General features: G+C 40.7%; 1 protein-coding gene and 1 non-coding gene across 13 annotated transcripts in view; one reads left to right on the top strand and one right to left on the bottom strand.

Annotated features, from left to right (window-relative positions):
- Positions 1-22586, bottom strand: part of TCF4 (transcription factor 4) — a 344588-nt gene that overhangs the window by 184498 nt on the left and 137504 nt on the right. The gene's annotated exons all lie outside the window — the stretch shown is intronic.
- On the top strand, positions 3996-4069 carry TRNAA-GGC (transfer RNA alanine (anticodon GGC)). The gene has a single exon. It is a non-coding gene; the product is annotated as a tRNA-Ala (tRNA).

The following is a 22586-nucleotide window of genomic DNA, read 5'->3' on the forward strand; positions in this document are numbered from 1 at the left end:
ATCACTGAATTGATTCAACCAAGTCGTTTCAGAGATACGTAGAAATCACTTACACGTAACTAATTTTTATAAAGAATTTGATGAAAACTTATCAGCAAAAACGGTTGCTATTTTACAGACATGTTCATTATACAGAGGCCTTGTTTTCACCACCACGACCCAAGGATGCTCTCCACCCACGTGATGGTGGAGAGGCCAGATGTTTCCTCTGGAACTGCCTTGTATGACTTAGACCTAAGACCTGGGAACAAAGAGACCATCAGTGATTTGCTCCTTAAACAGCTCACACTCTGTATACAACAACCAAAAGCAGCAAAACAAAACAAAAAAAGGTTCCACTTCAACTTTGGTTCTCAATGTCTCCCAGGGGGACAGTGCCATTTGGTCTGCACTGCGTGGAAGCCAAAAATGCCTTCCTAAAACCTTGCCATGCAAATGCACACTCATTTTCCTTCACAAAGCAAGTGGAAACCGTCAGGCCTAACGGAGTTCTCTAAGGGGCATTACCTACACACAAGGAGTCATGTTGCAAAATTCCAATGATTTATTTTTTTAAGTCCATTTCCAACTTAGTCAAACAAGAATTCTCGAGCGTAATCAGGCCAGGAGGAACTACAAAAGCAGCGGAAATATGATTAATGGTCATATGAAAACAACCACTGAATAACTCAAGAGTGGCATATACTTTACATGTTATTTGAGCTATCAAGAGGCTATTTAGCAAAAGTAACCTCCCCAAAAATACCCCCCAAAAAATCCTTCCTTTCCTAATAAAAATAAGTTAATCACCATACTCAGTATTAACCTACAAATTTATAATCACTGCAAATATCTGATTAGTTGTGTAAGATACAGAAACAAAACAAGAAACAAAAAAAACCCCAACCTTGAAAAGTAAAAGAAATTAAGAACCCCACACACCAGTCGGTTCCAATCCGAGCAGCCAGCAGAGGGCGCACATGCCCCAACAAGAGCTCGCTCTGGCCATGCACCACCCAAACTCATTTAGGACTAAACTTGACCAAAATTTGAATACAAGGAAAGGGGGAAAAAATCATCCTATTAGTGGCATTAATAAAACAAATATGCTCAGTTTAGAATTAGTAAGAAATAGACGCAAGTACACTTTATTAATCAATGCTGACTTTAACAGAGATTTCTAAACTGCTTCGTGGGAAGTTGTTCATTAAGAAGAAATAATTCTCCTTTGTACAGAAGAGAGGTTATATTAAGGCCACTGCAGCTTTTATGGATCTGTATTAAGAATTATCTAGAAAACAAAAATTTGTAAAAGTAAATTAAATATTAAATTTCTAACATGTAAACACACGTTTTGGTGAGCATATTAAATTACACTTTGCAAGGAGAGTTTTAGAGTAATGTCATGTGTCATATACAAATCTATTAATTAATTTTTGTAACCCGAGAGTAATCAAATATGTACCACTTTATGGTTAAATTGAGATACATAAGTTACTTATTTTTCCACTGGTTTGTGCTTGACTGATTACTTGTAAGTTGCCTATTCTGAGTCTCTGTATTACAATATTAGCTTTGGGGTTACAGCAGATCATACCAGTTTTTTACCTCGCAGTGATGTGTGTACGTGCACCTGTGGAAAGGGCACTACTGCTTATTCTTTTAAAAGAAGTTTTCCTATAGATGCAAAAGCCACAAAGTCCTCCTAGCACTTTCTGAGCCTGTGATTTCAGAGACAACATCATCAATTGAAAAGAAAAGAAAAAAAAATATGAGTTACTCCATGAAAGCACCAAATTAAAGCCAACATCAGATACTATATTTTTTTACTTTTACAGATAAAAGTTAAATAATCCAAAGGATGGCCAATCTCTAATTTCAGCTACGTTAGAATAAACAGAAGAAGGTTATTAGCACTTAAGTTTCAAGTTGGAAAGCTTAGTAGGATCATTAAATGCTACTTGTCCATCCCCCTAAATGATTATTTCAACCTCACCTCCCTCACCCAACAAAAATGATGAAGCCGTGTAACATCTTCATCAGGTGATTTTTTTTTTTTAAGCATTCTCGGTAGATTTGAGAGTTGAACTTAATTTACAGTATCTACAAACCAGGTGGTTCAGGTTATATGTAGGTCATGATAAATAATACTTGTCTTTTGGCCGATGTGGCTACACCGCTTTTGCATAAGTTAAAATGATGACGTTTTATTATTCCTAAGCACTCAATGCTGAAATGTCTACACAATCTGTTAAGTCCAGGCAAATTTAAATGATCCTGACATGCAGCCTGCTAAGGCCAGTGGCGGGGGTAATGCCTCCTTACGTGGGTAAAATTTCGTGGCATATAGGTCACTCTCTTAAGGGGAATCAACTGTGTGTCTCTTCTCTGCATTTCCACCACAATCCTTCATCCTGCAGCCCGGAGCTGAGAGTGAAATGCAAGAAAGGAGCCGAACGCTCAAAGCAAAAATCTGCTTCCAGGGCAATCCATTATATCTGACAAGTTCAATGTTCCATGGTAGGGCCATATGGTATCAGAGCAGGCCCGACGCTGGAAGAGGAGAACTAAGCAAATGCACCGCAATTAAGGAGTTAGGCTTCAGACTTTACTTTGAATCACTTTATTTTTTTTTCATTAAATTTTAAGTGCTCCCCCCAAGTCAATTTTTCATTGAATTCCTTTTATTAGATAATTTTTTATGAGATAATTTCAAAGGAGTCCCGCGATGTCTTGCTCATCTCAGGACTGTCGGCACTGAACTGTAAAAGGGGAGGGCACACAGGACCATTTTTATCGAGGGAAGTTTCAAAGAGGAGGACCTGTAGCCTCATTTCAAAAAGTTCCAAGCAAATAAAATGTAGAGCCTCTCTGTTCAACAAGATTAGAATACATGTAAATGAAACTGGTGGTTAGACTGGGATGTTTAAATGAAACTGACAAATTATTAAATGAAACTGGTTTCCACTTTCAAGTCCCCCAAATCTGAAAAGCTGTACAGTCATCACTGGCACGTTTCTGTTTCTTCTGTAGTTTACTTAAAATTTATCAAATGAATGAATTTGCTGAAGACTGCCTCTGCTGAATTTAATTCCTCCTAGCAGTTTACTGGAAAGGAACCTGCATGCTTCTGCTAATAGCATGTTCCATAGTCTTCTAAGCTTTCTAAGGCACTGATTAAAACCAGGTTGTCTCTAATAATAAGTATTTGTTGCTGGAAACAATATAATGTAAATAAAATTTATATTATAATCAAGGTATGCATTTATTATATTAAGGGAGAGGAAGATGAAATGAATGAAAGGACCTAAATCGCATCATTATACCATAGTATTCTATTATACCATGCGTTTAAGAAAACAAATCCTTTCTGAAGGATTCTCAGGATGAGAACTGAACCTGTAATAAAAACTGCAAAAGCTTTCTACGAAGTGTCCAAACTCATCTGGTCCAGCGTCAAATAGCAATTTTATCAACAGCCTCACTTCCTGGGGAAGGACGCCTTCTTGAGCAAATTTATATATAATATGATGTGTGTTTGTGTGTGTGTGTGTCTGTGTGTTGTGTATAAACTGTAATGGGCAGGTTTTTCTAAACAATAATGACTATCGTTAGAGAATTCACACTGGTTTGCAAACACGAAATTCATAATGATCAAGAGAAGCACGCATGCATCTTTCCAAACGAGAAGACGCCGAGACTCATTTCCCTAAACTATTTTCACTCTCCATCTCTCCAGAGGGTCACTGTTTCCCTCAAACGTACCCGCTTCTGCCTTAATTAAGAATAACATTATTTCAAAGAGCATATCCAGATACTAGACAGAAATGGGTCACTTTGCTTCATGTTTAAAATTATGTACACATTTTCTGGTGATCCTAAAGTTACCGATTTGTTAATGCACTCTTATATTTACATCACTCTTATTTTTTTACTATGAGATAATTTATTGAATTATGAAGATAGTTATGAGTTATGACAGGTAATTTGTATCAAAAATCAATTGCTGGGGGGTGGGATAGGTGTAGCTCAGTGGTAGAGCGTGTGCTTGGCATGCACGAGGTCCTGGGTTCAATCCCCAGTGCCTCCATTAAGGGGAGATAAATATTTTTTAAAAATCGATTGTTAGAGTTCTTTGTATTTTATCAAGTGCTTTCACCTGCATGCTCTTGTAAGCTTCATCATAATCCTGTTAGATAGGTATCGTAACTATCATCGTCAATGCTTTCATTCTATATGTGAAAAGAGAGGGAGACTCAGAGAGGTTAAGTTATCTGTCTCAGGACACACAGCTATGAAATGTTGGAGTCACATCTTTTGCCCACGCTGACCTCTAACGTCAGCATTGATTACCATGCCATACCATGTATTACATGAGGAAGTATGAGCACTCAAAGGATACACGTAAGTATTACTTAGGAATGCAAGTGTATTTATTGTATATTTTTACCTCTTATTCAAGAAAAGTAGCCACATTTTTTTGGAATTGCGATAGTGCCCCATTTGAAAAAGGCACCAGAATCCTATGCTTGGGTTTCCTGGGAGGAATGAACACATACACAACACACAGTTACACTTACACATGCGTGCACTCACACGCACACACAAATGTAGACACACACACCTCAACACCAACAGAGCGCACTGCGCCGTCGCGTACTGCTGATCCCATTTCTGTGCGTCCAGATCCACATTTTTATTACTAATTAAAATGTCCAGATGGTAAAATAACACCTGATCCAAGGGGCTTTTAAGTACAGTCATTGTCAACACTCAACTCCTACATTGTCAGCAAACGGGAAAAACTGGCCTGCACTGAGTTTTGTATGTGCTGCTTCCAACCCATCAGTGTAATGCAGTTGAAACTTTAATAATTTGAACACCAAGATGTCCACATTAAACTCTTTACCAAGAAAAAAGAGAAGGAACACCATTAAGAGAAAGGGTACGGACTCCAGCAGAACCGAGCATCATCTGAAAGCGGTACAACTGGGTTTTCTGGAGGAACATGTATCAAGGAGGAAAAAGCATGATGCCCTTTTCCTCCATCGTTTTTTATAGGTTCACTAAATCATAAACAATGATTTTCTGGATATACCTGTGTCTTTTAATTTGGAGGGAATTTTTATACCGCACCTAGGTGCAGCTCTTAAGCCTAAAGCAAAACAGTCATTATCTTACAAGCTTTTTAAAAATACGGATACTGGCCTGACCCGGGCGATTCAGTTAGGCCTTGGCTCATGAATAATATTCTCCGGGAAATCACAAATGCTTTAAAATGTTTAAAGCTGTTACTTCCTAATCCTAAGTGGGTTCTTCTTTTTTTTTTTTCTTTCTTTCTCTCAAGCAAACATTTTTGCAAACATCTAGGCTGCTTTGATACGCAAATGTTCCCTCAAACATTTCCACCAGCCAGCCACTGAAATCTCTCCACAGACCCCGACCAATGGGAAAGTTTGCAAGAGAAATATGAGAAACAACGGGATGAGAGCACGTCCAGGAGCCCTGGATTCACTGGCCACAAACAAATGTTGATTCTGTTGCAATACCTGCAAGAAAACCTATGATGTGTTAGCGAAACAACTACTTTAAAATTCTCAGTCACGGGGCAGTAATTCTCCTTGATTGAAGCCAGAGCTTCTGGAGAGGGTAAAACTGATCGCCCTCGGGTATCCTATTTCAGAGTTCAGTAACTCCAGGAAACGTGTCTTGCTGCTGGACAGTGAACATCTCATCACTTAAAAAAAAAAATACCCAAAGGAATTAACATCTGCAAAACAGGAAACAGAAAAAGCAATCAAAAGTGCTACACTAGGGTCCCAGATCTTAACAGGTACAACATTAATGGGGCACTTTCAAAAATGTTCTCCCAAGGGAATGAACCAAAGAAGATGGCCCCTAGAGCCATCTTTAGGATATAAATAATTCGGGAAATAATTCATGCAAATGAAGGACTTTTAGAAACAAAAACAAGAGGCCAGTACTCAAAACAATTATTTTTGACAATTATTATGAGTGAAGGCAATCTCCAATACTCCCCTTTCTCTTTCACACTCTACTCCACAAACAGCCCCCCAAACCTGCTTTGAGGAGCAATGAGAGTCCTTGATAACAGCTCAACAAATAATTTCAAAGCATCTCCAGTTTGCTCAGTCACAGAAGCCACCAGAGGCTAGCCACGCTGGAAATAAAACCGGATTTCAAGATTCCGCTTGCTAACACCATGCTAGGCATTACTGAGGAAAGGAGGGGTTGTAAATTTGGTGGGAGGAGAACACTCACACTGAATTTATCAAAGCCAGTGGAATGCTGAACTTGTACAATTAAAATGCTCCACTTCTCCCCCACTAACCTGCTGATCGACACTGGTTCCTTCACTGCTGCCGTCACTTCCTCATTTACACATATTAGAGGTGGTCAAAGATTTCATCAGATGTGGTTCTGACAATAGCAGCAAAGTGCCTAAAGCCACAGATTCTAACTGAGCCCAAAATACAGATATGGGGGAAAAAAAGGACCAATCACAGCAGGAAGCACTTTAAAAGAAAAAGGGCGGTGGGGGAGGGGGGAGGAAACATCTTGAGTAGTTACTCTGCACTTAGCTGGACTGTATGAAAAGGAAATAAGAAAGCTCTATAAAATGTCAAAATTAACCTTTCGTTTCAGATTGCTTACAGGTGAAATTCTACCATCTGGATGGGCAGTTTGCCCGCATAAAAAATAAGTAAACTAAAGGAAAAAAAAAATCTTCTTCTGCCTACTATTTTAACACAATAGATTTTAAAGGAAAGAGGACAGACCCACACACCATAATCTCTAGACACTGACACACACACACATTTACACAACATGTGTGATTACACACAGACGTTCACTCACAAACTGTGACAAAACAAAAGTTGGAAAAAGCCAGAGACTGAAATAAAATTCTGTTTCTTGGAACTCTAAAAGATTAATAAGGAATAAAAACCTAGTCAGTCTTAATTGCATAATAGGGGAAAAAAAGATGTACTTTTAAGTTTCTCATTTAATAACTGACGATACTTTCAATTTCACTGAGATACTCTAAAAAAACAAAACCTAGCCACTCAAAGTTTCTATCTTCCCCTAACAAGGCATATTTATATTCTTTATGCTGGGCTAGCAACTTTGGGAATTGCAACTTAACTTTAAATAAACAGGAAATTGCATCTTGGGGACTGCCTGAAGTTGTTTTATATCATTTGAGAGTGAAAATGCTTATAAATTTGACAATTTATGAAGAAATATGCTTTCATTCTCCCTTTCTCTTAATCCTTATACACATCTTTAAAAAAAAAAAAATCTGCCTCAGCAGAGAGATCTGACTTAGTAATAATTATTTTTTAACCTGAAGATCAAATCTGAAATCAAGTTACAATTCAGTTTAGGTTTTTTACTTTCTAGTGTTGAGACTGAGAAAGAACTTTCAGTTTAACTTTAGGCTAGTCTGACAAAACATGGTACCAGGTTGGCACCAAATGGTTGTTTGCCAATCTCCAGTCACACATTTTGAAAGCAGCACACAGAAGGTTTATAAATTAATAGCTCTCTGTACTGAACGCTTGTCGATATGTCTGTTCTGGGGTTTCTGGGTACCCATTTTGATTGTATAGGGTCTCTTAAAATCACGTTTGAAGCCCAACACTAAACCAGAAGTGTTGAGTGAGAGAATTATGGGCACATTCCCAAACTCTTACACCACTAAACCACAAAGGGAATAGATTTAAAAAAAAAAAAAAAAAAAGCAAAGGGAAAAAAATCATCCAAAAAAAGGAAAAAAGAAAAAACCCACCCTGAATAGAGAAATAAAATACTTGCTTTTCTTTCAACCTTATGGGTAGCACACAGAGGGAGGCACCGGAAGATCGAAGCATAAATGCGTGGCGAGGTGTCTCCAAAAAGCATGAGGATGAATAAACTGTCGTGGCATAAATTTGCCAGCTAGAGGACAGAACACAACACGCTGGGGCTTGGCTGTCCTAACATGTTTTACTATGTAAATTTAAATAGTCTTGGAAGGGAAAAGGAAACAGGGGGGAGAGGTGGAGAGTTTTGTTTTTAATATTAAAAAAAAAAAAAGTTTGCCAGAAATTCTCATACTTGGTTCACAAATAAAAGTACTTTCACGGCTGTTATTAAAAAAAAAAAAAAAAGAATCTAGTTCTTAGGCTAAAACTCATCACATGTTTCCTACGATGGAAATTCAGGGGGGTGGTTTAAAGAGTTAAAGACTCCCTACCATTAATTTGCATCTGGTGCTTTTAGTGTGTGTGTGTGTTTTTTTCTTCCCTGAAAAGTTGGCAGAGCTGCCGATTTTCCATAATGCAAGCATTTGGGAATTGTGAGCGGAATGAAACCGATCCAATCTCCTGACTGCGACATGAATTTTCATTAATTACAACCTTGTCAGCAAAAGCATTATCAAAGCTGAATATGAAAATGCTAATGAGTCCTCATTTGCATATTTTTCTTTGTTGGAATGTCATTAATTATTACATTTTATGATGATGAATGCAGCTGTCGAAGCTCTCCGATGCATAATTAGCCATCAGAATGCCAGGAGCCGATCAGCATTTTTGGGTGAAAAAAAACAAATTTCACTTCCACTCTCCCCCCATCCCAGCACCACCCAACACACAGACTCCTGCACACACACGCACACACACAGCCCTGATGACGACAGTCCTGAGGCCGGACTTTGGGGAAGTTGAAAAGGGCTCCTTTAGAGGGAATTCATTTTTGCTTTAAAATTATTTTGTTTTTAGCGGATAATGGTCTTATACAATAGAAGCAGCTCTTAATAAAAAAAATCGTTATTCCAGCTTAATTAATGCCACGCTTAATTATAACACCATGATGTCAGCGGTTTTAATTAAGTATTGGCTCCGTTACAAAAAAAAAAAAAAAAGAGGAAAAAAAAAAAAACTCCTCGCTGCAGTAAGAGTCACAATACAGATTCGTGCAAATCATTTCTGCGATTTTTCTGGGCTTCCGTGGTTCATGAACTATCCAGATATTAACAGGCAAGATGAAAACTCCAGGCACACACGCGTGCGCAGTGGGGCGCGCGCACACACACACACACACACACACGCGCGCGCGCGCGCAAAGGGGGAAACCCGGCCTTTGCTGCCACATTACTTGGACAGACTTTAGAGCTTACCTACTTGACCACTTTTTTGAGCTAAAGTGTAAGTGAAGATGACAAAACATAGCTCATCCTCTCCCAGCCGCTGGGAACGGTGTTTATAAGTAAAAAAAGAAAAACAACACAGAGCAGATGGGACCATTACACATGACCAAACCAATCAATCACAGATGAAGGGCCCAGGTGCAGCGCAGCCGTGCAACAACGCACCATTTCACAGTCTGTCAGACACACACACACGGTCGTCCATGAGTGACCCTCCTCGGCTCCCCCCGGACCTCATCTGGAGCGCTGCGCCCCTCTCGCCTGCCTACGCTCCAACTGACGTCTTCATAATCGCCCTGTCTTTCTATCTGCCGGGGCTCCTGCGAACAGAGGAGGATGGAAGGGGTGGCGACTGGGGGGGTGGGGGGGGAGGGAGAGGGGGGAGGCAAAACGGGGAGGGGAGATGAGGACAGGGGCTCCCATCATTGTCACTTACGAGGAGTCCAGCCTTCTTCCTTCTGCCATCCCCACGGCCCCTCCCTCCCCAACCACCATCAACAATCACTTCTCAAACCATCATGAAGCTCATTAATTTTTAAGGGTGACTGCTTGGTTGCCGCACCCCAACTGTCTGCCATTAGGCATCGAAATTTTGTTTGGGAGTTCTTGCCTGTGCAGGAGAAAGATGTCTGTGGCTGGACAAAGTCACAATTCGATTGAAATGTCAGAAATTAATTAATTGGAAGTGCTGAGCAGTACTTTCCAAGGCCCCCCCAAAATAGGTTCAGATGAAACCCTTGTTACTCAAAAGCCTCTGAGGAGCCAACCCTGTCCTAACATTTTGTGTCTTAAATAATTTCCGTGGCCTTTGGCGTCCTATGTCACAGACTCATCCAGAAATCACTGAACGAACCCAAATGAAATTGTACATTTGCAAGGGTCACAGTCTACTTTGGCAACACAACAGAAATACCAGAGCAGACACAACAAGTTAAGGACAGGCTCCCTGTTTTAAACTCAGAATTCTTAATTCCCAGCCTAACTCTGTGTGGCTTTCAGCTTTCTGTTCCTTAAAAAACAAAAAAACAACACAAGGGGAAGAAAGTAACCAACAGAAAGCACTGAAACCCACCTACCAACTTTGAAAAAAATCCCATTAAATCACATCAGAAAAAGAAAGACCGGTTTTATTAATTCAGTATACTTTTAATCATGAACTCCTTCTTAAGCTTAAGTAATTTATAACTGAGTTTTTGAGATCTGTTGATAGAGAACAAATAATATAAGGAATCAGCTTTATTGCTTCAAAGAATTGAAAACGGACACTTTTCCCAGCTTTAGGAGACGATTGCTCATCCAGTGACTGGGGGCACTCAACAATTTATAATTTTTTTTGCCCATTTGGAGATGAGACGGAGTTTAGGAAAGCACTCAAACCCTACAAAGAACAAACTGTATGACCGCAAAATAGCTTAAGGGATTTATGTCCCAAAATGTTCATGACATTCTAGGCTTTACTGGGAAATTAACACTGAGAACAAGAAGAAGTTCAACAAAATAGAACACGCAGTCCAGCCATGCTAAGAATTAAGTCAAATGTCATTTATGTGCAGTTTCATGGAATGGTACAAAAATAAAGAGTACAGGCTAAGTTGGGTGAGAAAATGTCCCACCTAAAATCTGCATGCCATTCCATTTACAGGCAAAGGCAATTTTACAGAACACTAGGCAGATTGGATTCGTTGAAATGAAAGCTTTGTCTCTTAGCATGGGCCCAACCATCAATTCAAACATGTTCTCAAAACCGTTTGATGACACACTTGTTTTGGGTTTTATTTTTTTCTTCTGAGGATTCAGTATGCTTCTCATCTTCTTTACCATCTAATTTGTCCTTCGGAAACTTTTAAATATTGAAGTAATCATGAATCTTTCTGTTCCCCAAAGCATCCTGTAATTTTAATGCTTAGTCCTTGTTAACAAGGCACCTCATCCCTGAACTCCAAAAGAAAGACAGAGAACATATTTATTAAAATCTTCCATCGCTCTGTAGAAAGGATCACCTTGTGTTTTGAATGTGTATTTTTTTTTCCTTAAGGAACAACAGACTACGCATTTGCATTAATAAATTTCTATTTTCAAGCTCAATAGAAATTGCAGTACAAAAAGCAGATGTGTATGTTGGATTCTTTCAAATTAAATTTCCAAAAGGAGAGCCTATTCTCGCTCAAGATCAAAGGAACTAAAACATGATCTCCTCCTCCTTCCAATATAATTACAGAGATTTCATTTCTTTTGTTACATTGAGCACAACAGGTAAATTTCAGACCTGGAGGATAATGATCAGGTGCTGCGGCTCAGCTTTGCTGCGTTGCTGAATCTCTCTGCTCGGTGCCCCTGCTGTTTAAACTACCACTCTACAGGGAGATGCGAAATGCCTAATGCGCTCCCCTCTACTTTATTCTTGGAGGTCTGTTTCCTTTCCGACAGAGTTCTCAGGTGGACACAGCCCACGTGACCCAAGGAGGGCATGTCCATCCTACAAGGCACATCAGGAAAAAAATAATCACATTCGTAGGCGTCTTTTATTGGTAGGCTAGCTGCAAACCCTTTTGGAGGTAGATGGGGTATAAATAATAAATAATGAGGAGTGACACTGTTAGAAATGTCATATCCTGGCAGTCCTGTGAAAGGACACGGCCCTGGGGAGAGAGAAGAAAAGAGAGGCAGCCCACAAAGTCATCCAAAACTGAGGTTCGAAAGAAAATCGCTCCCACTCTGGAATGATAAGCAGGATCTATTTTTTTTTTTTTTTTTGTGGAATATAGGTAAAGAGAGAACAAAATTTAATGTCGTACCCCACAAAAACAGACAACTTTGGGAAAGAACAGCCTCTAGGCTGAAACATCCTTGAGAACAACTACGTTCTACATATGTATTTCCATCTCCCTTTTAAAATTCCTGGTACCTCATTTCATCCTTTGCTGCCCATAGGCATCTGTTCCCCTCTAATTATTTGCCATTTAGAAAAACTCTGCTTAAATTCCGTGTGCATCTGTCCCTTGCTTAGTGTACATTTGTGATGTTTAAATATGGTGCTTGATATTAGAGCAGCCTTGCATGTAAGCACAAAAACTTTCCCATCCCAGAAAAATGTTTCAATATCCTCTCCCCCAAAACATATACACAAAGTAAATTCAAAATCACCAGGGTTTTATAAAATAAGTACATACTCCTATATACATCGTGCATGTGCACGTGCGCGCGCGCACACACACACACTCTTCAAAGACTTGGTTGTTGGTAAACAAAGATTCTAGTGTTAGCTTCCAACCAATGCCTTCACAATACAAATGCCAGTAAGAATATTCTTTCCAAAATATAGTCTTTTACTTATAAGTAGCTAGGGTCTCCTAGCTCCTGAACTATTTTTGGCTAGTCTAGGAAATGGAATATGATTACTTTGCATGGAAATATTCATATTTTAAGGATATCCTCTCTTGAAAATATAAGAAAAAAGACTTGGAAAATTAGACATAGTTTGGTAGCATCAAAAATCTCAAATCAATTCCTTCCTATATCTCTTGCACACATGTGTCTTTCTCTTCGCCCATTCCTTCATCCTTCATCCTTCATCCTTCATCCTTCTACCTACTCCTCCCTCTTTACTCCCTCCCTTAAAGGAAGGGTATTGTATGAGGGAAAAGCATTAGATCCGGAACATGAAAACTTGACTTCTAAATTTAGTTCCGTCAAAAGCCAGGTGGATCTGGTTCCTTATCTGAATTGGAACCAACGATCCCCAGGCTGAGGAAGAATTACTATTAATAATAATAGTAGAAGTAGTAGTAGTAATAATAATGATAGTTTGCTCTGTGCCAAACATTTTGCAGTACAGTGGGGTGATTTTAACAGCATGGATTTGGAAGGCAAAGTGCCTGAGTTTGAATCCTAGATCCACCTCTAATGAGCTGATGACCCTGGCAAGTTACTGAATATCTCAGTGCCTCCATTTTCTCATCAGAAAAACAGAGGATTCGTATAACATTGATGCCATGTGGCTGTTGTGAGGAACAAATAAGACATGAAAGGCACTCAGAATATGTATTCGTACTTTATCATGTCTCCACCACACAGTAAGTTTCATGCAAAAAGGGAATATCTTCATTCACCACTATATTCACATAGCCTAACATAGTGCCTGGCACATGGTGTGGAGGAGGTAAATAAACCACTCTTCAGTGAATGAATGAATGGGTGGATGAACAAGGAAACATGCCTCATTCTTGTAGAACCCATGATTCTGAAACTGAACTGTTAAATACATACTAGGTGAAATTTATATGGTGCTTTGCATGACCTCTGTTTTCAGGAAACTGATAAATTCATGGTAAGAATGAGGCTACCTACAAACAACTATCATTATAAACCATAAAGAAAAAAAAATCACATTGGAAGTATAAAAGATGAATACTTGGCCAGGTCAGAGGAAAGATAACTCAGTTCTGTGGGAATGGGGAGTCGAGTCTTCTGACCCCATGATTCCTCCAGGAAAACTCTTGGGAAAGAAAGGTCAACCAAACCATGGCCACTACGTAGTTAAAGCCAAGAGATGATGTTCACTTCTCCTCTTCCTTGGCGATCAGAAAGACACTCTTATCCCTTCCAATTTAAAAATGTGCCTGATGTGGCTTCCATGCCAACACATTTCCTTTTTCTCCTACTCCTGGGGGTTCTATTTCATTCTCACCCAAAAGACTTTGAATGTTGACAGTCCTTCGATGCAGAGGCCCTACGTTTTTCCTTGTTACTTGAGACTCCAGACACTATATTATATCTTCAACTTGCATCTATATGTTGAAGACCCCTTCGGCTGAAGACTTTTGTTCGGACATCTCTAAGCTCTACACCCATAACTTCAACTGCCTCCTTGATATCTTCACTTGAATGGCTTAAAAGTACCTCAGACTGAATGCCAAACTCCTGATCTTCTTTTTGCACACCTAGACATTTATTAATGTTCCCTGGAGTTTTACAGAAATTGAAAAAGAAATGAAATTACATTTATTAAGAATCTCCCATTTCTAGCTCCTGTGCTGGGTGCATATATCTCATTTAATCTTCATTACAATGCTCTGAGGTAGATCTTACCGTCTTCATTTTTAAGATGAGCGTCATAAGGCTCAGAGAAATTGCCTCCATTTCATCACAGACCATGGATTTCAAGCTACAAGGCTCGAAATTAAGAGGATGAATAATGTTTGGTGTCAAGAAACAATCTTGTTCCCTTAGCTTGAGCCTTATAACCTAGAAGCTGTTGTTACACGGGGAGCCTCCTGATTCATCCTGGAGAGAGATTTTGGCAAATCAATGAGAGGTCGACCCAGGGGAAGAAAGGAAATTACAGAGCAACATCTTAAGCAGAGAAAAACCGACAATAAAAAAGTAGAAAATGTATAGAAAAGAAATATTCATGGGGGAAAAAAGTTACAAGCTAATTTTAAAAGAACTGTAAAAACTAGGGGTATTAAATATATTGTAATCAATGGAAAGTTACAAAGATGGATATTTTAAAAATCTGTAAATTTTATTCATAGTCAAAAATAAGAAAACAAGAACCACAAAAGGCCCACAGAAAGCATGTAATGAAATGAATCCTGGGCAGGGTTGTCGAAAATGGAAGAGCCTCACATGGCAGCGGAAGCTCTCTGACCCAAGCCCTCGACCACACACATCTCCTTGAGTCCTCCATCTCTTCCTTTGAAAGTCCCTGCAGAAGCTGCAAGTCCTGTGACATTCTTGCACAACATGAACGACTATTCTTCATACCCTGGCTTAGGATAAAACATGTACCCTTTCTTGGTAACAGGTGACATCCTATACCCTCTTATTGCTCCCACTCACAAGGAGACTTCCATCTCTTCCATGACAATTCCTGAAAATGTCATTTATCTGACTGGCTCATCAGTAAGTCTTCCTCAGTCCAGGTGACTGATCCCCACACCCCCCAAACCTGCATATTCCACTGTTTCTTGACACGATCTAGTACAGACTGTTAAAGCTTGCATGGCTCAGATGTTTACAGGCAGGTAACTGCTACCTGTCTCCTTGGAGGTGAAGATTTCTGTGACTGGGGAATTCCTCTCTCTACACATGGCTGGCTAGAATAGAGGTTCCCAGACAGAGGAAATTAGACATGTTGACCTTAAATGTTACAAGCTCTATTATTCACATAATATTAATATTAGACCATTCGTCTCCCTGTCTCCACAGGTTTAGATCTTTGATCTCTCCAGCTGTCAAGGAAAAATATTTTTCTGGCAGAGTAAAGTGGGTCACACACCCATCTCTAGCAATCTTGGACAGGTCCCGTTGCATTTTCTGGCTCAAATGGAGAGGGTTTCTCGCTCCCGGTACTCGCCATGCCAAACTGCCTATGATCTGTTGCAGGAAAGGATCGTGGGTCTGCAAGGTGATGGGGGGGGGTGGCTGGGCAGTTCACCTTGTGGCTTTCACCCAGCGGCCACAACCCTGGCAAAGGGTCTAATTCCCAAGCTTTCCACTGGGAAACTGGGAGAGGCAGACTCAGAGCAAAAAATGCTATGTTCGGGTTTCCAAATCAAAAATGCCACTTGTGAGCCATGCCAACCTCCAAGACAGACGTCCTACTGGAAATACATGAGTGGTCCAGTATCACACAGCGACTAATCAGGAAGCTCTACCCCCAAACTCCAAGCTCTTCCCTCGCCTATATGTATAAGGATAAAAGAGGGTAACAGCTCATAAAGGAAAAGAGTGGTGAGAGGAACAGAGAGTTCCTTGATTTCGGCATGGTGGATGTTGAGGGAGGTAGCTTTCAAAAGTTAAAAAGAATAGGCTAGGGAAAAACAGGAAATTTGACACAGTGCTCCCTCAGATGTCAAAGCCTTTGAGACTAGGTGGTTTCAGGAAAGCTGCACGCTATGTAGGTGCCGATTCGTGGACCTGAAGTGTGTCCCAATTTGAATACGACCCCAGGAGACTAAAGTATGTGGTCTATGAACCACACTTTGACAGTCACTGCCAGAGAATGGAAGGTCCATTGGCACATTTATACGCAGAGGGAACAGGAATTGGGAAAGAAAGGGAAGAAAAAAGATAGAACAGGAAAGATTTCTGGAATAAGATTCCAGGACAAGCAAGTGAACGTAAGGGGAAAGATGCAGATGCTGCAGGCTGCCAAGAGAATGAAGAAGGATCACATTTTCTTCTAAGATGGGAGAGAAGAAGCCAGCTGAAGCTGAGTGGCAGGTATTCTAAGATGAACTACCTCAAATCAAACAACTCATTCCTACGTCTGACAGTTCCCGGAAACCCCAGGACTCTTGCTTCACTTTGTTGTCGCATTGCTTCCTATCCTCCTACCTTTCTTCTCTGAGGACTACAGGACCCACTGAGGGGCTGCCGGGCTCGAAGTGCACAGGGAAGCCAAGAAGCCAGCCAGCCGCAGATGGTAACAGAAGCAAGGTAGACCCTGCCGTCTAGGGAGAATCAAGGTTAGATTCGGGGTTTGGAGGTGGTCCCCCGAGAGCCAGTGTTTCTTTGATTTCAACAAATCCTCATGTGACACAACAGACATTCAACATGGACAGTGGGACAAATGAAGTCAACAGGCCTTCCAAAGATACAGCAGCGTGAGAAGCAAGAGGGCATAAAGATACAGAAAAGCAGGGGGCGGAATGTCTCAGAAAGTCAATCCTGCAGAAATCAATGGGGAAAGTAGATTGAAAAATGTAGATTTTTGGCACTTAAAAATGATCACCATCATTGATAACAGCGAGCAAAGATCTGCATTTATTCATCCTCTTCATCAGGTCAAATAAGTGGGAGAGGGGAAAAAACCAGAGACCAACTGAAGACCTACTATGTGTCAAACCCTGGGCTTGGCACTTTCAAAGCATCGTGAGGTGGGTCTTATCTCCATTTCCCTCACACAAAAAAGGGAGACCAGGAGTTTACGGGGTTGAGCCAGGACGCAAACTGTATCTGAGTGAGCACGGAAGCAGGGTGTCTCAATAAAGGCAACAAACCAGCAAACTAGATTGACAATCTGTCAGAGAAATCCACTACGCCCCTCACGCCTCCCCGTTGAGAACACTTTTTACTCTGATTCTGCTTGGACTCCGGTTCTCTAAATCGTTTCTCGGTGCTTTCATACTGTTCTGCTTAAAGACTGTCCAAGATCGGAAACTGCCTGGGTGTAAACAGTGACCTGAATTCCACAGGGGAGCCTCACTCCAGGCCAGCAGAGCAGTGAGCAAATCCCAGTCCTTAGCAGGTGCAGGCGTTCTCATTCGTAAAGCAACAGGTCCTACGCTCATCAGCCTCATTTATCCCTTATTAAAAATTAATGATGATGGCATTTTCCCTTGACTTTGGCCACTCTTATTAATCATTCTTCTTGTAAGGTTCTTTTCCTTATTATTGTGGTTTAATGGGTTGCTGAAATGTTAAGGGAAGGAAAAAAAAAAAGACTCAGCAGTCATTAGTGTGGTCCTTTACCTCTGGCTTTTTGTATCTTACATGCACTGGGGATACTTCCTACACCATCCAGAGAAGCAGCTGGGGGTGCTGGTTAGAACACGTGCTTCAGGTCTGGCGGGACTGTGTGCCAATCCTAATCATATCACTAACCAAGTAACCTCACGGTCCTTCACTTTCCTCATTCGTCAAGTGAAGAAAATACATCCTTGTCACAACAGCACCGCGTTCGACACACAGTCAGGGCAAAACAACGACTGGCTATTGTTACCGCATCGGGATACTGATGACCATTTGGGGACATTAACAGATAAGCATTGTGGACGTTGTTGGACAAAGGTCACGGTCATTCTTTAGAGTTCAGTGCTGATGGAGCACGGATTTAATTTGTTCTAATGTGGTCAAGGAAGCTGTATATTTGTATCACAGGCACAAAGACTGGACCTGAATCTGGACTGCTTTGAAAATGCACGCCTTGGGTGGCATGGTCAAATAACATAGACAGCCGTGAGACGAACGTTCTCCAAATCCATCCAACTGTGCGCGCTGCTGAGGTAGCCACAGCTCTACAAGCAGCAGCACACGTCTGCAACCGCACGTATCTGTGCTATGCTAAGGGGAAAAAGACACCACCTCGGTGGTGCCCAAGGCTTTTTTGCACTTACCATCGTATTTTAGTTCCAAACAAGCCTCTTTGTTTTATGACCTCTTCCCTCTGCACCTCTCTCTCTGCTTGTGTCCCTTATGTGCCCAGTCATCCATGTGCACGACGCCGACAGTGCCATTTCCTCTTCAGCTGTCACCCTTGAGTAGTTTTCCAGTCCTTTATAGGCTAACATTTAAAGACATAACTCCTACCCACTTACAACTTTTATTCTAAAGAAAAGAAAACAAATCAGGCTAAGATCGCCGGAGTCCAACTAACTTTTTTCAAATACCTCTCAAGCATCGAATAGTTCCATTCAACGCACTTGCAACTGTAGGGCAAATTCAAGCAAATCTTTCTTCATTCACTCTGTTCAGCTTTCTCCTACACACTGATTTCCAGTATCTTCTTGGCTCTTTGTTAATGTCACCAAAAAAGTGTTCATTGCAGTCAAACTTACTTACAATAATTAATTTTGAGTGATAAGCAAGTATCTAGTTTCAATCACTGTAGATTTTTTTTTTTTTTTTTTGGTTTGCATGCATAGTTAAAAAAAAAAAATCAAGCAATTTTTCTGTTTACTTGATATTGTCAAATGCTCCAAGGAAGAATCCTGGTTCTGGTAACGTGTTCTGGTCACCTCAAATATCCTCATCTAAGATTGCAGAGAAGCCCTGTACTCTCCAGGAATACCTATCTGATGAACTAGAAATACCAATTGCAGTGAATTTCAGGACATTCCCTCAAGCACGGTATGGTCTTTGCTTAGCCCAATACCTGTCACTGGGTGAGTGATCAATATATATAAATTATAGGTAACCTCCAACTTTCCCTGTAAATATACTGAGTTATCAATACGTCTGTCTGCAGTCATCAGACCAGACCTGGAAATGATTACAGAGCTATTTTTATTACCTAGCCTTTGATTTGTCTCCATGACATTGGCAAATGCTGAGACTGACCATTTGGTGCTACACATGCTTCTGGCCCTTTATCAAAACCACTAGCTACATGTCTAGCCTTTGTCTCTCCCCACGTGAATAACAGCTCCACGAGGGCAGGGGATATTTTCTGCTTTGTTTCCAGATGTAGCCCAAGTGCCTGGCACATATTTGCCAAATGAATGAGACAGGTTGAATATGGCTTAGAAGGTCCTTCAGAAACTGGCTCTTGTGGACATGGAGAACCCTTTCCTCATGCCTGCCTTCTTCCAGTGCTCTGAAAGAGATGCCCAGTCTCTCCCTCCTAACCTCCTGCAGATGTCACTCCCTCCGCCTCCAACGTGCCTCCATCTTGTTCCCACACCAGCTCCCTCTGTGTCTCCTCCCGACCTTCAGATCTGAATTTAGATGTCTCCTTCCTTTGAGCTCTGTCCCTCTCCACCAGAAGCTCCCAAAGGACCCTGTATTTCTCTAAGCATTTTTACTTGCTGTGTTTTCCACCAGAAAGAATGTTAACTCCACGTATATGGTTTTCTAGGGTATATCTCCAGCCCCAAGACATGCCAAGTATTTGGCACAAAGCTAGTGCTCGATAAAAATCTGATGAATGGAATTAACAAATGACTTAAAGACTGAACACTAATATAGGAAAAGACCATAAGAAGCACGTCTCTTACCCAGAGCAACTGATCCAAATCAGTACGTGGGATACAAGTCAAATAAGCTTACAATGTAATTGAAAATCCAATCAATCAATATGTGTGTTGATTCTTTCCATAGGTTACAGGTATTTTGAGCCGGTTAACAGTGGGGTGTGCCTTCAAATAAAACTTCACCAATCAAGATGCTGTGATTAGAAAGAAGTTCACGGGTAAAGAAATGATTATTAATATCCTGAGAAATAATTTCACCTGATTAATGACTTAACTGCTTTATTCATCCAAATATAAGAACTTTAAATCTCTCTAAAGGTTATGTTTTCAACTTGCCAAAAATTCTACATAAAAGTAGGTGCTAATGATTTCAATGGAAAAAGGGAATATGCTGTGTGCAAAAACAAGTAAATACCTAAATTACCTAAATTCCGCACATTTTCTTTACCTTTGAGCCACATATTCCAAAACGTAGAGAAGACTTTAACAGGTTTTCTCTCTGCATTTTAATTTTACTAAATGAAATACAGGGAATCCAACAGAAGCACAAGTCTCTCTACTGCAGTGGCCTAAGTGTTGGCCAGGAGCCTCCCAGAAACGTGTCCGAAAAACCCAAATCAGAGACAAACAGCGCTCTCGTTCCCCAAGTGATGGAACAGCTAACAAAACACCCCTGTTACCCACCACACCGTTTCACAGATTCTGGGGAAAACACAAACCAAAAAACCGAACTACGTGCTCATAACATCAAATCATGGCAGCCTGGGCTTGTTCCTTCCAGTGAACAGACAGCCTTAAAAATTGTCGCGTCTGCTAAGTCACACAAGAACGTGCAGATGATATTACAAAGTATAACAAAAACCACCAAGTACTTGAGAACATACTTCCACCAATTTTGAGGCTAATTTCATCACATTCTTAGCTATTTCCCTAATTGTTCTGCAAAAAGCAAAGCTTCCTTCTTCAATGTCATTTAGTCTTAGCTGCATATTACAAAAAATAATAAATGGACATTCTTTTTGAAATATTTATAGGACTGACTTTCCCCTAATTTGGACTGTCTTTCCTCTGAATCAGTAAAAACTCGTTAACATTTTTCTTACAAGGGAAATCATCCCCATTGCATATACATGTTTAACTGTGAATCAACAAAATGAATATTTGCCACTGACATCATTATTACAGAGGCAAACCTTTAGGGCTATCGGAGTAAGCCTATCGGTTTGAAGGATAAATAAAATTTAAAAACAAATACAGAGATCATTTCAGCCCTTTCTGGAAGTAGGCACAATTTTAACACATTTAAAAACTATCCGTTTTCCTTGACCTAAAAAAAATGTATTAATTTAGGGCATAAAAATATCTGGATGGTAAACAGTTAGGTGCTAAGTAGGTGATGACTCACTTTTACTGAGTGGAAAAGAAATAGAAGGATTTAAAAATATGTACTCGGTTCAAGAAAAATGAACAGTTTTGAAAACTAAAATGACAGTTCTTTGAAGCGATGTGTAGGTCAGAGGTTCCTAAACCTGGCAGGACATCAGAGTCACCAAAGGCACGTTTAAATTAGACGCTTGGATCGCAGCCCAGACCTCCAAATACAGAACGTCTGTAGGTGGAGCCCAGGCGTCTGTATTATGTGAATGGCCCGGAGGTAGCTCAGATGTACGGTGAGGGTGAAGGGCTACACGATGTGGTCCTATTTCCTTATGGAGCCCAGGGGCCACGGGCTGACAACGGAAGAAGGCCCTTTGTTACATATCCTTCTGTATTAGATGCACGAGGACATTAAGAAATAATGAGTATTCAAAGAAAATACAGGTCAAGACGTACCAAAGCTTCTTCCTGGCATTCTCTGCCCAGCTCTTGCTTCTGCTTTCTCATTAGTCACTGAGCACTTGCAGGTGGGGTGGGGGCTGCTAGGTACCCAGTTACTACATGCAGATCAGTCCCCCCTCAGCAAGATGGCAGACTCACCCAAGTCTCACACCCCCCAAAGAATCATCTATTCCCAGGGACATAACCAGTCCAGTTGCAACTGGCTCTGATCAAAACGTAACAAGAGAAATAATAACGTAGCTGAATGGATCCTTCTACAGATGAACTCAAGTCTACCAGCTTGTAGAGACATTTAAATTACACACGATAATTAAGAGCTTAGAGAGGCTGTTTCAAGCACAGATCACCATCTACAGTCCTGATAGGAAACTGGAGATTAATTTTGTTTAGAAGATTTTTGCCCATGGGAACCAGGTCCTGCAGGACAGAAAACTGTGCAGTAGATGAAAGTTTCTTTGTCCCTCTCCCACATGGTCAGAAATAACATCCCTGAAACTTCTCTCATATGCCATTCTTAGGGAGCCACTAAAGCGACATCTACAGGTGGGAAGGAGTGACCACGGCAAGGAGCCCTCCTCACAACAGCAGTAAACGTCCTAAAGTAAAAGCTGAACACGAAGCAAAGACAGATTAGAATTCTGGGAAGGAAAGTGGGAAGTTGTCAGCTTAAGGAGGCAAATTGCAGAGAAAGAGAGAGTCTCGCGGGAAGATGACGGCTGTCAGCCTGGGATGGGAGGCGTGTTCACCACAGGCTCGAAATGCCGGAGTCCGGGGGAATGGAGAAAGTGAAAAAGTACCTTTGAAAGTCCAGCCTCTCACCTGCCCTAGGCAAGAACTCTGTGAATCCCAAAACAGCA

This window comes from Camelus bactrianus, chromosome 30 (genome assembly GCF_048773025.1).
Source record: "Camelus bactrianus isolate YW-2024 breed Bactrian camel chromosome 30, ASM4877302v1, whole genome shotgun sequence".
In the NCBI taxonomy this organism is placed as follows: domain Eukaryota; kingdom Metazoa; phylum Chordata; class Mammalia; order Artiodactyla; family Camelidae; genus Camelus; species Camelus bactrianus.